General features: G+C 41.5%; 1 pseudogene; it reads left to right on the top strand.

Moving 5' to 3' along the window:
• The first annotated feature begins 12,771 nt into the window (after window positions 1–12,771).
• Window positions 12,772–16,224, top strand: LOC110132509 (regulator of nonsense transcripts 1 pseudogene; annotated as a pseudogene).
• Window positions 16,225–18,096: the final 1,872 nt, after the last annotated feature.

The raw sequence follows: 18,096 nt of genomic DNA, 5'->3' as shown, positions 1-18,096 counted from the left end.
TCTCTCGCTCTAACTGCTGGGTCTTATATTTGTTGGGAGGGTTTGACAGAGAACCATCCCATTAACGGGTGGGGGTAGGAGATGGTATCAAGACAACTTCCTGGAGGAGGAGCTATTTAAACCCAACTGGGACAAAAGGCAGGGCCTGGATGAGGTGGAGTCAAGTAGGATCTCCATGTGAGCAAAGACAGGACCAGCCCCCTGCTCCACTCCTCACCCTCACAAGATGCCTTCAGTTCCCCCACCTGAACCTTGTCTGCATCCTGTCCTTCCCTTTGCCCCACGGAACTCAGAATAATTAGGGTGATCAGCTGCTCCAGGTGGCTGCAAATCACTGTAATCTTCAGCCAGAGCAGCAACTTGCAGCCTGTTCCAGGCTATGGCGCCCTTCAGCGAGAATGAGAGGTGAGGGGAGAGAGGAGTTCGTTGAGGGCAGGGTGGACTCTGTGCTGGCCAGCTCCACAAAGCCTGAGGCCTGGCTCCCTGATCAGTCCCAAACCTGCTTCAGGGTGTCCGGTGGTGCACCTGGATGCCCGCTGCTGGCAGGCACTGGGAGGGACATCTGAGGGTGGCTCCTGGTAACATACAGGTGCCACTCTGTCCTGTACCAACAGCCTGCCTTGCCAGCAGGAGCTCCCACACCGTGGGCCATCAACATGCAACTGTTCTTCAAGGCTAAGAAGAACCAGGCATCCTCAGGGCCAGGTGAGTGTTTGGGCCTGCAGTGGTTTTACCCAGCGGCTCAGTAAAGCTCTGACTTAATGTGGGCCTGGGGAGCTGGACAACTCATGCTGGGCTCGCAACTCCCTCACTGACCCATTTGGTGAGATTCTCCTCACCTTTCTTAGACTCAGTTTACTTCTCTGTGAAATGGGTGACGCTAAGTGGCCCCCCTCCCACGGCTGGGACAAATGGGATGCTGTTGACTGAACAGTTAGCATGGGGTCTGGAACACAGAGTGCAGAGGGTTTGAGCAGGAGATCTGTGATTCCTGGGGATAATCCCCAATATAACCCAGCCACCAGGCCTGTAATAGAGTGCCCAGAACCAATGGCAGATCCCACTTCTGTGATCAGCTCAAGTACGACCAATACCTTTGTGGCGGGAACACAGCTGGGACACTTGGGGTGCAAGGGGCTAGCTCATACCAGTCAGATGAGAAAAACACTATAAAGGTTTTTCTGGGATTTCCTGAATCTCACGAGAAACGGGACAACCCTCCCCAAAGCCCCAGCACCTACTGGGAGGAACAATATGTATTTGTTGTGAGTAACAAATGTTAAAACAGAATATTATATTCAACTTCTGTTTCTCTTAAGCCCAGAAGTTGTGGTGCCCTTTTTTTTTTTTTCCCACTTTGTGACATTTAAAAGATACAGAATCTCACATTCCTTCTTGAATTAAGAAAATTCACAGGGTCACAGTTTACCGTATGTGGGAGAAAGAAGAAAAGCTGGCCTCCACCTCTGGCTGCTGCTGCTGCTAAGTCACTTCAGTCATATCCCACTCTGCGACCCCAGAGATGGCAGCCCACCAGGCTCCTCCATCCACGGATTGTTCAGGCAAGAGTACTGGAGTGGGTTGCCATTGCCTTCTCCACCACCTTCTGGCTACTGAAGGATAACTTTAGTACCCCTTCCTTAAAGGACAAGTTCATTTCAGCACAGTTCTGCAAGCCCAGGAACAGGAACAGCCCTGCAAAGCTCCTGGGATTTAGAGATGGAAGGTACTTTCACAGGCATAGCAATGACCTCTGAAATGTAGGTGCCTCTGAAAATAGTACTTGCTAGGACCACATCCTGTCTGAGGACACTGGCTGCGTTTCTGCAGCCCTTGGAGGAAGAGGGAATGTCTTCTGCTTTTCTGGTTGAGATTTCTTTCAACTGAGTATTGGAGCTTGTAGTTTTCTAGGTCCATCTGGTGATAATTCACTAGATAATCAGCACTAAGAGGGAAAAACAAGAACAAAAGACACATGAGGAGAGGACAAGGCCAGAGGAAGGTTATTTGCAGATGCATTGAGGTCAGGCAGCACTTTTTATTATCAGGCCTCCACCAGAGCCTCCAAAATCTACCCTTCACCTACAGTACAATTCTCCTAGGGTCCTTGTCCATTATCTCTGAATTCCTTTTTCTGATGGCTTCACATTTGAGGAAAAGATTTGCAGTACAGCTTTAAAGGGTAAAGTTTGGCTTAAATCCATAAACACCATTGATTCCTGGGAACTAGGATTTCTACATTATGTGTATGTGTTTGTTTCATATTTGAATGCAGAGTTCCAAAGAATATCAAGGAGAGATAATAAAGCATCCTTCAGTGATTAATGCAAAGAAATAGAGAAAAACAACAGAATGGGAAAGACTAGAGATCTCTTCAAGAGAATTAGAGATATCAAGGGAACATTTCATGCAAAGATGGGCACAATAAAGGACAGAAATGGCATGGACCTAAAAGAAGCAGAGGATATTAAGAAGACATGTGGCAAGAACACACAGAAGAACTGTACAAAAAAGATCTTCATGACCCAGATAACCATGATGGTGTGATCACCCATCTAGATAGAGCCAGACATCCTGGAATGCAAAGTCAAGTGGGCCTTAGGAAGCACCACTATGAAGAAAGTTAGTGGAGGTAGTAGACTTCCAGTTGAGCTATTTCAAATCCTAAAAAATGATGCTATTAAGGTGCAACACTAAATATGCCAGGAAATTTTGGAAAATTCAGCAGTGGCCACAGGACTGGAAAAAGCCAGTTTTTATCCAATCCCAAAGAAAGGCAATGCCAAAGAATGCTACAACTACCACACAGTTGTACTCATTTCACATGCTACCAAAGTAATGCTCAAAATTCTCCAAACCAGGCTTCAACAGTATGTGAACAATGAAATTCCAGATGTTCAAGCTGGACTTAGAAAAGGCAGAGGAACCAGAGATCAAATTGCCAACATCTGCTGGATCATCAAAAAAGCAAGAGAGTTCCAGAAAAAACATCTATTGTGCTTTATTAACTACGCCAAAGCCTTTGACTGTGTGGATCACAACAAACTGTAGAAAATCCTGAAAGAGATGGGAATATCAAACCACCTGACCTGACTCTTAAGAAATCTGTATACAGGTCAAGAGGCAACAGTTAGAACCAGACATGGAACAACAGACGGGTTCCAAATAGGGAAAGGAGTATGTCAAGGTTGTATATTGTCACCTTGCTTATTTAACTTATATGCAGAGTACATCATGAGAAACACCAGGCTGGATGAAGCACAAGCTGGAATCAAGATTGCTGGGAGAAATATCAATAACCTCAAATATATAGATGACACCACCCTTATGGCAGAAAGTGAAGAAGAACTAAAGAACCTTTTGATGAAGGTGAAAGAGGAGAGTGAAAAAGTTGGCTTAAAACTCAACATTCCGAAAACTATGATCATGGCATCCGGTCCCATCACTTTATGGCAAACAGATGGGGAAACAATGGAAATAGTGACAGCCTTTATTTTCTTAGGCTCCAAAATCACTGCAGATGGTGACTGCAACGGTGAAATTAAAAGATGCTTGATCCTTTGAAGAAAAGCTATGACCAAACTAGACAGCATATTAAAAAGCAGAGACATTACTTTGCCAACAAAGGTCCATCTAGTCAAAGCTATGGTTTTTCCAGTAGTCATGTATGGATGTGAGAGTTGGACTATAATGAAAGCTCAGCACTGAAGAACTGATGTTTTTGAACTGTGGTGTTGGAGAAGACTCTCGAGAGTCCCTTGGACTGCAAGGAGATCCAACCAGTCTATCCTAAAGGAAATCAGTCCTGAATATTCATTGGAAGGACTGATGCTGAAGCTGAAACTCCAATACTTTGGCCACCTGATGAGAACTGACTCATTGGGAAAGACCCTGATGCTGAGAAAGATTGAAGGCAGGAAAAGGGGATGACAGAGGATGAGATGGTTGGATGGCATGACTGGGTCAACGGACGTGAGTTTAAGCAACCTCCAGGAGTTGGTGAAGGAAAGGGAAGCCTGGCACGCTGCAGTCCATTGGTCGCAAAGATTTGGATATGACTGACCGATTGAACTGATTATATAAACACACGTATCAAATTATTCATAAACTGTAAAGAAGAAACAGAACAATCAAATGCATGTTTTTTGCAGCTGGTCACCTCTTGCAGCTGGTATTTGTAACTACCTTCTTTCATCACCCATTTCTTATTTCTTGTGCCCTCAACAAGCACTTCAACTGGCTATGAGGTGCTCTGCCCCTTTGGGCAGAACCTAACCTTCACTGCTAAAGGTTCTGGGCCACAACCAATCCTACTGAGAATGGTTTCTTCTAGTTTTCTTTACATTTAAATTACAGGGAAAGATGATACTACGAAAGCCCTAAAAAATCTCCTGAATTCAAAGACCTAGGCTTCCTCACCTTCACTACAGAGTAGCAGACCACTTTGCCCTTAGTAATCAGTGATTACTTTAGCCAGGTCAGTAATCTTATTCTTTGGTTATAATTTCAGAGGAATAAAGGGACCAGGAGTGGCAGTTTTTACTTACAGTTTAATAGCATCAGTGTGTCTTCTGAGAGAAACCCTGACTATGTTAGGAATTAAGCCTCTAGGCCAGCAGACCATAAAGATAACATGGACATGTTGCAAAATTCTGCTAGTGGATCAGTACAGGTTACAGCAGTAACAGGTGAGTGGTCCACTCTCATCCACCCTTGATTCCTGGACCCGTGTATCTCAGCTATGGGAAAATCAGTGCTGCATACTGAATGCTGATTTAGAGCACATACAGCCTCCTGGAGAACATCATGCCAGTACATCAAGGTACTGCCACCTGGCTGACACTACCATTCTGCCTTCAAAAGTCCATTCTAGTGAAGTCAGCTGCTTTAGGATCACTGGGAACATGGAATGATCAGTAAATTCGATGAGCATTTGCTCACAGGCACACTTTACTCCCTGTGCAGAGTTCCTTCATCAGAAGCACGTTGTGTGAAACACTGTGATGGTGAATGAGGCACCTGCGAGTCCTCAGATGGTATTTTTGACAGAAGAAGCACTGCATGTAGGAAAGGCAAATCTATATCCAGAGTAGGTGTCTCTCCGAGAAAGAACAAAACATTGCCCCTTCAACAGCCAGATTCCTCCAATGTAATCCCCTGCTACTGGGCTGATTATCCCAGGGAGTGGTGATATCTCAACCCTTGCTGAGAACAACCTGAAGACAACCAGAACAGCTCTTCTACAAATAAGATTGAAAGGAAAGAACCACAAGGAGTCTGGTAGAAGAGGAGGAAAAGCAAGTCAGTGCCTACACACATTTAGGAAGGAGCTGGACCAGCTCAGCAGGGCCCTGCCATGAGCCAGGGAAGAGACTGCCACTGCCAGCATGTGCCCACTAATGAACACTTGGCAAGGAGCACAGGCACCTCAGCAGTGTGGCTCCAACACCTGCAGCCCCAGCCCAGCCTCTAGCCAAGGCACACAAACCAGGGGAAAATGGAATCAGCTCACAAGTACAGCCCAAGGCCCTGGGCATTGGACACCCCCCCCCCCCAAAAAAGGCAGAGCGAAGGTGGAGCTTCCCATCACACCACCTTCAGGGCTCCTATTTTAGCACCTTGGCCACTGGCTCAACCCCAATAGGCAGTGACTACCTTTCAGTCTAGAAGAAGTTTTAGTTTGCACATGGCCTCTGCTGTAGCGCTCCAATTCAAGCCCTAACAAGTTCGCACCAAGGCAACAGGTACCATCACACCCCAGGGGAGAGGTGGTCCAAGATGATTTCAGATCCAGCTCTCCCACCAAAGGCACTGGGCACATGCAAAATGCATAGGGACACTCTCACAAAAGGATATACCATCAAAACCAGAATAAGTAACTGCTTCACCTAATTTCATGGAGACAAAGACAGAAAGTTAAACAAAATTCAAGGACAGAACAACATGTTTCAGATAAAGAACAAGATAAAACCCCTGAAAAAAATTCCTAATGAAACAGAGATAAATAATTCACCTGACAGAGAATTTAAACAATAGTAATAAAAATGCTCACCTAACTTGGGAAAAGGATAGCTGAACACAGCACTTCAACAGAACTAGAATATAGAAAAAAGAACCAAAGATGAAGAATTCAGTAACTGAAATGAAAAATACACTTGAAGGAATTAACAACAAATTAGGCAATAAGTCACCTAATCAAAACAGCAGAAAGAAAAATAAATTGTTAAAAATGAGGATAGGTTATGAAACCTTAGGGACAACATCAAGTATACTAACATTTTCATCACAGGCATCCCAGAAGGAGAAGAGAGAAAGGAGGCAGTCAAAAATGTATTTGACAAAATTATGGCTGAAAACTTCTCTAACCTGAAGGAGGAAACCTGTATCCACATTCAGGAAGCACAGAGAGACCCAAACAAGATGAACCCAAAGAGACCCACACCAAGACCTGTCATAATTAAAGTGGCAAAAGTTAGAGATGAAGAACTTTAAAGGCATCAAGAAAAAACAGTCACATACAAGGGCATGCCCATAAGGTTATCAGCTGATTTTTTTTTTTAGCAGAAACTTTGTAGACCAGAAGGGAGTGGCATGATATATTTAAATTACTGAAAAGAAAAATACCTACAACCTAGGATAATTTACCCAGCAAGGTAATCATTCAGAATTGAAAGGCAGACAAAGAGTTCTCCAGACAAAGAGAAACTGGATTAATGACAACTAACTCAATATTAAAAGAAATGTTAAAAGTTCTTTAAGAGAAAAAGAAAAGGCTACAACAAGAAATAACAAAATACAAAAAGAAATAATAAAAATAAGAAGATGGGAACAATTCCATAGGTAAAGGCAAATATAAAAGAGCAGTGCATCAACAATGTAAATAAGCTATTACAAAGGGTTGAAAAACTTAAGTCAACTGTAACTACAATTAACAGTAAAGAGACAGGCATGAAGATATAAAACATAAAAGGTGGGGGAGGAGTAAAAAATGTACATCTTTTAGAATGGATTTAACTTAAATAACTATCAGTTTAAGACAAGTAGTATAGTTATAGGTCAGTACACATGAACTTTATGGTAGACACAAATCAAAAACCTGCAACAGATACACAAAATGAGAGAGAAAGGGATACAAACATACCACTAAAGAAAATCATCAAACCACAAGAGAAGAGACTAAAAGAAGAACACAGAACTATAAAAATAAATGAATAAAACAAGCAACAAAAAAGCTATCAAAAAAGAAACCAGCACATACCAATCAACACTCACTTAAAATATCAATGAACTAAATGCTCCAACCAAAAGATGTAAGGTAGCTGACTGGATAAAAAAGCAAGATCCATCTATATACTGCCTACAAGAGACTAACTTCAAAGCTAAAGACACACAAAAACTGAAAGAAGAGGATGGAAAAAGATACCCAAGCAAATGAAAGAGAAAAGAAACCTGGTAAAGCCATACTCATATTACACAAAGTAGACTGAAAAAAAAAAAAAAAAGCCTATATTAAAAAATGAATAAGGACATTATATAATGATAAAGGAGTCAATACAAGATATAACACATGTTAAATACACACACACCTAATATAAGAGCACCTAAATATATAAAGCAAATATTAAGAGATATAAAGAGAGAAATTGACAGGAATATAAAAATAGGAGGAGACATTACATTCCACTTACATTAATGGATAGATCATCCATACAGGAAATCCATAGGAAACCCAGAGACCTTAAATGACACTTTAGACCAGATGGACTTAACAGATATCTATAGGACACTGCATCCAAAAAGAGCAGAATAAGCACTCTTTTCCAATGTGCATGGAACATTCTCCAGGATACATGACACCCAGGGCACAAAACGCTACTCAATAAATTTAAGAGGATAGAATTTATATCAAGTATCTTCTTCTGACCACAATGATATGAAGCTAGAAATCAATTACAGGAAGAAAAATGGAAAAACACAAACACATGAAAACTAAACAACATGCTATGAAGAAAAACTCCAATATATCAACAGACAGATCAAAGAGGAAATTAGAAAATACCTTAAGACAAATGATAGGAAAAATACAACTTTCCAAAATCTATGGGACATAGCAAAAGCAGTTCTAAGAGTTTCCAGGCAAGAATACTGGAGTGGGTTGCCATTTCCTTCTCCAGGGGATCTTCCCGACCCAGGGATTGAACCCAGGTCTGCCGCATTGTGGGCAGATGCTTTACGATCTGAGCCACCAAGGAAGCCCGATATAGCAATACAGGCCTACCTAAGGAAACAAAAATATTAAACAACAACTTAATCTACCATCTCAAGGAATCAGAAAAACAAACAAGGCCCTAAGTCATTGGACCAATCAATAAAAATATGCTATTTAATTGAAATTATCTGATTTACAAGTTAGTTTGAATAACATCTCAATTTATATGACTAAATTTGAATCTAATTGACATAAGGGATGTGTGATATTTTGTTATAGTTTATTGATAAAGAAAAAAACATAAAAATGAGACTTTAACATTAGCAATTGCATTCTAACACAGAATATATTGGCAGTTATCATAGGTATAGTCAATTTGGGGCATAGATTTAATTTCTATAAAGACAACCTGGGGTGGGGGGGGCAGTAAAAGTGTTTTGATAAAAGACATCATAAAGAACACTTTTCTTAAATTAGTGTTTGCAAATGAATTCAATCACAAGAAAATGCTTTAAAAATATGTCTAAAGGTAGTACGTATGAATAATCAAAAACATTAAAAACACAAGACTGACCCGTGAAAGTCATTCAGTCGTGTCCGACTCTTTGTGTCCCGTGGACTGTAGCCTACCAGATTCTCCATCCATGGAATTCTCCAGGCAAGAATACTGGAGTGGGTACTTATTCTCTTCTCCAGGGGATCTTCCCAATCCAGGGATCAAACTCAGGTCTCCCACATCGCAGACAGACTCCTGACTGTCTGAGATACCAGGGAAGCCCACAAAATTGACCTAAGGACATGATAATATTAACCAACCAGGAAGGCAACTGGGTGGCATACCTGACTGTTTTTTATTCACTGTCTTTTCAAGAGGTATAAATTACAATCGGTGAGATGCACATATCTCAAGAATACAGTCCAATAGATTTTGATATATGTATTCACCCTATAAACAGCATCCATACCACAGGAACTTCCCTCAAGGCTCTTCCCAATCAATCTCTTTACCCTTCTGCTTGAGGCAGTCATCACCATAGCTTAGTTACCAGTTTAAGAAAGTCATTGAAGACAATTATACTACTATTTAGCAATAAAACGAGAATGAACTGATGATAGAGACAGCATAGGATGAACTTCCAAATCAACCTCAGTGAAAGAAAAATCAGACACAAAAGAAGTATATAATGCATCATTCCATTTATATAAAATTCCAAAAAAATTCCAACTAAACACTTAGTGACAGAACTCAGAGCACTGGTTGTCTGGGGACCAGGGAAAAGATAAGAAAGAATAATTTCAAATGGGAATAAGTAAATGTGGGAGGTACGTATGTCAAAACTTATCAAACTATACACTTTAAATATGTGTCATTGATTTTTCTCAACTATATCTCAGTAAAGCTTAAAATCATAACTTTCAAATGGCATATTAGTTTTCTGGGTAAGAAAAGTGTACCTTGAGAGTCACATAGAATTTATATATTCAATAAATAATTAAGCTTTCATAATTTTTTAACATAGAAAAGATTTCACCAGTTTTCCTCCAAATATTTTTCTCTAATGCAATTTTTCTCCCTTCACATGATTGCAGTTCCCTGTATGTTCAATACCCATGTTGTCCCAATAGCAAGAAGTCAATAGAACACTTTTTATTTTTTCTCTCTGGGCTTTTGTTTGGTTTATTTCTACTGACTTATCTGCAAAATCACTGATCTCTTCTCACTGTCCAATCCATTGTTATGACCTCACTTCATCTTACTTCTCAAATTTCCATTTGACCTTTTGTTAGTTTCCATTTTTCTACTATGAATCTCTATCTGTTCATACACTATATACATATTTACCTTAAATCTTTGAACATATTTATAATATTGTCTTAAGTTCTTTTTGACTAGCAGGTTCTAATTTACAAAACAATTGTATATGTTATTTAAATAATGGAGTAGATGACTTATTTAATGGTTAATTTAGTTTCAGTGTACAGCTTAAGGCATAATCTACTCTTTAAGCCCAAACCCTTTCCTTTATTTATTCAATACTTTGGACACATATTATGAGATATGCACTAAATCTAAAATCAAGACATCTATAGGAACCATCATATCATTGGAAGAAGGAATTCATTGATCTACTGCATTTTTCAATGGCTTCAATTTCATATTTGGTTATACATTAATAACTGATCCACTAAAATAAGATGGCAAAAAACCTAGATCTACTTTCAGAAACGCAATTTTCCTTTTTTTTTTTTTTGTACAAGTTGTATGTACTACCTATTATCTTTGTTATTAAGAAACAAAACAATGTCTTAGACCAAATTTGTTTTTAAGTGATGTTCCAGTTCAAACTTTTTGTTGAGGTATAAATCACAAAAAATAAAATGCATATATCTTAATAGTATAATTCAATGATTTTAGTAATTGTAACCACCCAAATAAATACATAGAATAATTCCATCAACCCCAAAATTTCCTTTATTCCCCCTTTCTAGTTAGTTTGCTTTTCCCTAGAGGTAACCAGTTTTTTACTTCCACTAACATGGTATAAATTTGCCTGTTCTTGGAACTCATGTAAAATGAAGTCATATATAAGTACTCTTTTTCAGCCAGATTAATTCATTCAGATACTATTTTTAAGATTTATCCATGTTGTTTCATCAATCAAAAGTCCATTTTTTTTTTAAGTAAAATTTTTACTTAAGTAAAAAATTATTGTTAAGTAAAAAATATTTATTGTTAAGTAAATTTTTTTATTGTTATTGTTAGTGTTCCATTGTATAAATATACTAAAATTTCTTTACCCACTTTCATATTGATGGGCCTTGTGGATTGTTTTCAAATTTGGGCTATTATGTATAAAGCCTGCTATGAATATTTTTATACACATTTTCGTGGACATATTTTCTTCACTTCTCTTGGCTTAATACATAGAAATGGAATTTCTGTATCACAGATATATATCTTTTTCCACTCAAATTGAACTTGTTTTTAGATACTATAAAATACATCTGGTAAACAACACGTAGACGGATCTTGCTTTTTATCCAGTCTTATAGCTTCCTTCTTTCTAATGGAAAGTTCAGTTCATTTACATTGAATGGAATTATGGTTTTGTTCAGATCAGTTTAATTCTACTATCTTGGTATCTGCTTTCTATTTGTCCTATATGTTATGTGTGCTATTGTTCATTTACTTCTGCTGTCTTTTGTGCTGATAATTTTTATTATTCAATTTTATCTATTTTATTGACATTTTTAGCAATACTTTGTGTGTGTCTCCGTGTGTATGTGTTGTAATGGTGACCCTATAGACAGCAATATACATACTTAATTTACCACAATCTCAATTCACATGATATTAAAGAACAATACAAGAACTATATAACAGTATAATTTCATTTCATTTAATTCCTACTCAATTCCTTGTATATTAGCCATGTGTTTTAGTTCAGCATATTCTATAACCCATTATTACTATTTGTGTTTTAAATAGTCAAGAGTCTTTTTAAAACTTCAGCAATCTCATGAACTTAAAACGATTAAAATCAGAGTTCAAGGGCATCAAGACAGCCAGAATCTAACAGGCCAGGATTATAAAGAGAAGAGTTCAAAGAACTGAGCCCAACCAATAGTCTGAGTCTCTTTTCCTCTTGAGGCACTTGCCAGCTTGTAATTAGCTGAGAAACACCCAAGCAGAGCAGAAAGCAGCTGCTGTGAGTTTGAGAGACTATGCAGGTTTTTGTCAGTTTCTTGGTTCTGGGGAGATTTTCAAAATGAGATTAAAGAACCACCAAAAGGATGGGGTTCTGATAAAAACCCTGAGTATTCAATTGGACACCAAACCTACACAAACCTACAGTCTAGGTTGAGGTTAAGCCAGAAACAGACCAGCCTTTCAGACTTGAACCCAGCTGTGAATCAGCTTAGTCCCTTTGAATTAAAGTAACCCATGCAGACTCTAATTGCCTGCCAGAAGCCGACTCTAATCCCCTTTAGAGAAAGATAACACTTCAAGAATCCCTATAATTTTTACCCATAGTTTTAGTAATTCAATGAAAAATTTACCAGGTGTACAAAATAAAAAATAATGGCGGGAAAAAAAGTAATAGACAACGGATGCAGAGGTGATCCGGGTATTGGTTTTCAGAAAAAGATTTTTTAAATGGCTGTGAAAAACAGATGACAAGATGGAGAAACCAACCAGAAAACTAGAATTGATATCAAAAAATAAGATGGAGCTTCTAAAACTGAAAAGTAATATCAGAAATCAAGAATGCAATGGATAGTAGACAACGGCCTCATATTCTTCCACCAAACAGGTAAAATTAAAGCGATGTACTTACAACAGGTGCTGCCCACGGTCTTCCTGCAGTCTCCGGGAGCTGAGGGAGGCTCTGAGGGCAGCAAAGGAAGCTCTGGGCGCTTGGCTGGCGGGGTGGAGGCGATTTAGGTCCAACCGAAGGGCGCCAGCACCCACACGGCCGCCTGCTCAGCAGTGAGGCTACCAGCTCCTCCCTCCGCTTAGGTCGCCCGTGTGTTTGGAGGCAGGGCCGCCCATCTTGCACATGCGCACTTCCTTCGATGCGCAGAAGGCCCAACCCCTGGGCTTCAACACCCCCAGCGCTCAAGTTCAAATGCACCTAATTCACTCTCCCCAACCAGACACAGATGCGCCTTCCGAGGTGGCAGCACTGGCGGCCCCGTCCCGTGGCAGCTGCAGTTGGAAAGGTGGACTCACAGGTGGGCTGAGCGTTAAGCATCCTGCAGAACCAGGCGAGGACAGGAGCGTCGGCAGGACCAGCCAACTGGCTGAGTTGAACTTCAAAGACAATGAAGGTGATACTTGTTAGAGGAAGAATATCTCATACATGCCTGCAGTTACTGGGGAGTACCCGATGCTACTTGCATGGCTTACTGTGCTACCAGCAAGAGTGGTTATTCAATAAGTCATGCAAATGCTACTGGCAGCCATACTGTAAGTCACTTCAGAGGGCAAAAATGCAAAGAGGTGACTCCACATAAGGATGGGTCCTGGAAGAGACAGTTCTGGAGTGTTATGACTATGGCAGCAGTCAGGTCTTCTTCCTTGGCTTCATTCTTAGCAAGTCCACCTGGGTGGTGGGGCTGCTATGCAGTCAGCCCTGTGCCACTTGGGAGCAGCCTCAAGGAAATCAGCCCAGAGAGTTCACAGTGGCAGCCTGGGATCCAGGACCACTGCTCCCTGTCTTGGATGGTCACAATCCCTTCTGAGCAGGAACTGCTTGGACTGGCAGAACACCACGGAGTAGATGAGCCAACTGGAGGAGCTCTAGCAGGAAAATCCTTCTACCACCTTGGAGGTCCTGGAGAAGACAGGGGCAGACGAGGGTCCCCAGCATATCTCTGGAGGTAGGAGCATTCCTGCCAGTACCAGAACATATCCAAGCTGGAGGCCAGCTCCTCTAAGAAACTGAAAGAGTTTCAGACTCAGGATCACATCACTGTCAGGTGGGACCTGGGCCTCAGCGGGAAGAGAACTGCCTACTTGACTGTGCCTGAGATGACTTTGATAATCAGACTTTAGTAATAATTCGGTTAGGAAACATTCAGCTCATTCCGGGGAACAAGATTTGCCTGTTGTACAAAGGGGACCCGATGCCCTGCAGAAAAGGATTGGCCACATCATAAAGGCCCCTGATAATTATGTCAGTGAGATCACTGCTAAGCCACATAGCAGTTATGGGTGCACTGTGGAGGTAACTCATAACTTCCAGATGGGTTTCATGTGGAAGTGAACCTCATTAGACAGCATGCAGAGTGTTTGAGAATATCTGTTGTGGAGGAGATCTCCATGGCAGATTACATCTCCCATAAGCTGCTAGGTGTGATCAAAAAGCACCAGCGGCCCAAGGACTTCACAGCACCAGAGTTCCATGACCTCCACCACTCTCTGGTTGACTTTCTGAAGATGGGACTGCAGAGATTGCTGAGCCAGATCCAGGATCCACTAGCTACAGGGAAGATGTGAGCTCAGCCACCATCATCTACCATCTGGCTCAGTGGGCCTGTGCTAGTCTGTGCTCCAGCTAACAAAGCCATAGATCAGCTGACCAGGAAGAGTCACTGACCTGGTTCAAAGTCATCCAGCTCTCCGTCAGGGTCATCAACTCCCCACTGCACACCCTGGCCCTGTACAACCAGATCAGGAACATCGGTAGCATGCCAGAGCTCCAGATGCTGAAGGACAAGACCCAGGAGCTGTCATCTGCAGACCAGAAACAGTGGTACTGAGCCCTGAAGCATACACCAAGAAGAAACTTGTTCACAAACTGGTGCTCATAAACACATGCCATCCGCTGCACATGTGGATGACTGAGACCTGCCAAGATGCAGTTTCACGGGCATCCAGGCTACTGAGCCCTGGAGTGAATGGTCCCTGTGTCCTCGGATCCAAGCAGCTAATCCCTGTGGGTGACCACTCCCAGCTGGGCCTCATGGTGATGTGCAAGAAGGCAGCCAAGGCTGGGCCGTCCCCATCACTCTCTGAGCACCTGGTGGTGCTAGGCAACTGTCCCATTTGCCTCATCTGCCTCCAGATCCAGGATCAGATGAACCCTGCACTCAGCACCTTCCTGTCCAACATCTGCTGCAAAGACTCTTGTCAGAACAGAGCAGCTCATGTGAAGATGTTCTGTGTGACCCAGGGCCAGGAGAAGATCATCAGGTCAGGTACCTCTTATCAAACAAGCCAGATGCTGCAAACATAGAAAAGATGACAGATGCTGAGGTGAACCAGATCACCATCATCCTGTCCATCATCACGTCCTACCAACACAATGCATGCAGCTCAGTGGCTCCCTGCACACCAGGCCCTACCAGGAGGTGGAGACTGCCAGTGTGGATGTATTTCAGGGGCTTGACAACATCTTTATTATCTCCTTTATGTGGGCAAACGAGCACCAAAGCATTAGGTTTTTAAACAACCCCCATACTTAATGTGGCCCTGACCAAAGCACAATATGGACAACTGAAGGGCTCCGTCCAGGCAACCACTCTGCAGCCACCTTCTGAACTATGACCACCTACTGGGGATGGGAGAGAGATTGGTGCGGAACAATCTGTAGGAGCACCTTATGCAGTGTGGCAGGGCCATCAACCCTGGAGCCCCCTTCATGACAACAGCCATGTATGACCCCGGAAAGCCATTTTCCCAGGATCTGTCTATGGTCAGGAGCTTCCCAGGTGGCTCAATGTAAAGAATCTTCATGCCAATGCAGGAGACATGGATTTGATCCTGAGTCAGGAAGATCCCCTGGAGATGGAAATGGCAACCCACTCCAGTATTCTTGCCTTGGAAATCCCATGGACAGAGGAGCATGATGGGCTACAGTCCATGGGATTGCAAAAGAGTTGGACATGGCTCAGCAACTAAACAACATCAATGGTCAGAGCAGCCAGGGCCAGCCCTCAAACATGTACTTCCAGGCCCTTAACCAGATCAGTATGATCAGTGCCTGCCCCAGCCACATGACCTCCATGAACAGTCCCCATTGCCTCCAACCTGGGCCTGCCACCCAGGCTGCCACTGGGATATTCTGGACAAGCTAACAGGCCATTCACAGGTGGGGCACCCTAGAAGGCCAGACTGGTCAAGGTGGGGTTCTAGCCTTGGGGTTCAGCTTTGGACCTTCCTGGGCCAACCAGAGGACACTTCTCAACAGCCAGGCCAGCCGGAATGTGCCATCAAAGCTGTCTCACGGGGTGCCCCAAGGACAGGCTGTATCTCCGACAGCCAGCTCTCCCAGAGGGGCCAGCCCCAGCTCTCCCAGCCCCAGTTGTCACTGGACAGTTGTCTTGGTAACTTGGCACTGTCACAAGACTCGACGTCCCAGGGACAGCAAGCATACCAACTTAGCACAGTGATGGAGCTGCCCCAGCACTACCGAGTGGCCCCCTCCATTAGCATCTTATGCTGGGTTGAAAAAGTAAAAGTAAAAATAAATGGATGCCTGTTGTCCACTGCTAAAACTGAAGCATGATTTTGAGCAAAAGGAGAGGGAAACAGACACACAGAGAAAAGATGATACAAAGGCATCCTGGGAGAAGACATCCCTGTGACTGGAGTGATGCATCTATAAGTCAAGGAATGCCAGAGGTGACTGGCAAACATGGAGAGCTAGAAGAAGCACGAGAGAGGTTTCAGAGAAGGCAATGGCAACCCACTCCAGTGTTCTTGCCTGGAGAATCCCAGGGACGGGGGAGCCTCGTGGGTTGCCGTCTTTGGGGTCACACAGAGTTGGACACGACTGAAGCAACTTAGCAGCTTAGTAGCTTAGAGAGAGGTTTAGTCAGGCTAGAGTATAGAATTTAAGAAAGAATGAAAAATACAGAAAGAAGCATAAGTGATACCAGTCTCAGGGATAAAGACTAGAATAGTTATAACTGGAATTCTAAAAGCAAAGAAAAAAAAAAAGAATTGGGTAGATGCAAATTTTAAAAATATAGTTTTTGAGAATTTTTTAAAGCAGATGAGAGACTTCAAGCCACATATTCAGTTAATACAGTGAACTGCAAGTATTTCTTTTAAATGCAAAGGAAAACAAAACTAGGTATATCTAGTTAAACTGTTGAAAAACAAAGACAGAAACCTCTTAAACCATTCAGAGGAGCAACAAAGACAGAGAACTGACTTCTCAATGGAATCCTGTTTTTAAAGTGACGCACGTGGATAGAGCTGGCATTTATTAGGCTCATATTATATACCGAGTTCTGGGCAAAACTCTTTACAAATATTCCCATTTAATGCTCACACCCTCCCAATGAAGTAGCATTAAGAACTCCACTTTAATAAAAAGAAATTGAGGGTAGAAGAGTCAATTATTTGCATAAGGTCAGATGGTTAACCAGTGGTAAAGATTTCAATTTAATTGTGACAGACTTCAAACTTTCATCTTAAATATTATGCTTCCTCCTGTATTATAAGTATTCTGCTTTTTTTCCTCCATTTTTGTGAATCTGCCAAGGCTCTAGGTCTCAGCATTTCCTGATTTGGAAATCCCTCTGCCAAGTTCTATAGTCATTATGAAAATATGCTTGGGGTTAATACTGAAAATGGAGAGAGTCTGAATGTACTGTTACAGTAGTATCTAATATTGGATAACAAGGATACAGATCACATTATTGTATGATACTGGAACATTGACTGTAGAGAGAATACATTTAATTGGCACCTTTTCTTTGAATGCAGTATATCTAGTGTCTTTTTGACACTGTGGTAGATGACTGAAATGCTACCTTGTGTCTTGTTAGCACCATATTGTAAAGTGTGTATTATTATAGAAAATTGACAAGGTGATGAGCTGTCAACTTTAGCTAAGAGAATATCCTATTTTAATGAATATTATTTCATAAGGAAATGTGCTGATGACAGCTTATTTCAGTGGAAATTGTTGATGCATAACCTTTTTGCTAGACAACATTATATCAGTAGTTACCATACCTAAAAAATTATGCTAGATGCTAGAAATGTGTTTGCAAGAATAATTTTTATTAAATAAGTACATAAGCAAAATTATTTTGATATACTGTATTAGCATATACATACTACAGGAGATTTTATGGGGTATGATTTTATACCCCATAAAATATTTTACAAAATAGTAATTAATATCCCAATGATATTTTATATGATTTTCTTTGCATCTATAAGTTATAAGAATATGTCTTCAGAATAAATTTACATGTGTAGATGAATGCACAACTGTATGTATCTATATACTGGTACAGACTTCCTTAGTAACTCAGATGGTAAAGAATCTGCCTATAATGTAGGAGACCCAGGTTCAGTCTCTGGGTTGGGAAAATCCCCTGAAGAATGGAATGGCAATCCACTCCAGTACTCTTGCCTGGAG

The sequence above is a fragment of the Odocoileus virginianus genome, chromosome 3 (assembly GCF_023699985.2).
Source record: "Odocoileus virginianus isolate 20LAN1187 ecotype Illinois chromosome 3, Ovbor_1.2, whole genome shotgun sequence".
Taxonomy (NCBI): Eukaryota; Metazoa; Chordata; class Mammalia; order Artiodactyla; family Cervidae; genus Odocoileus; species Odocoileus virginianus.
This window is presented reverse-complemented; position numbering and strand designations above follow the sequence as displayed.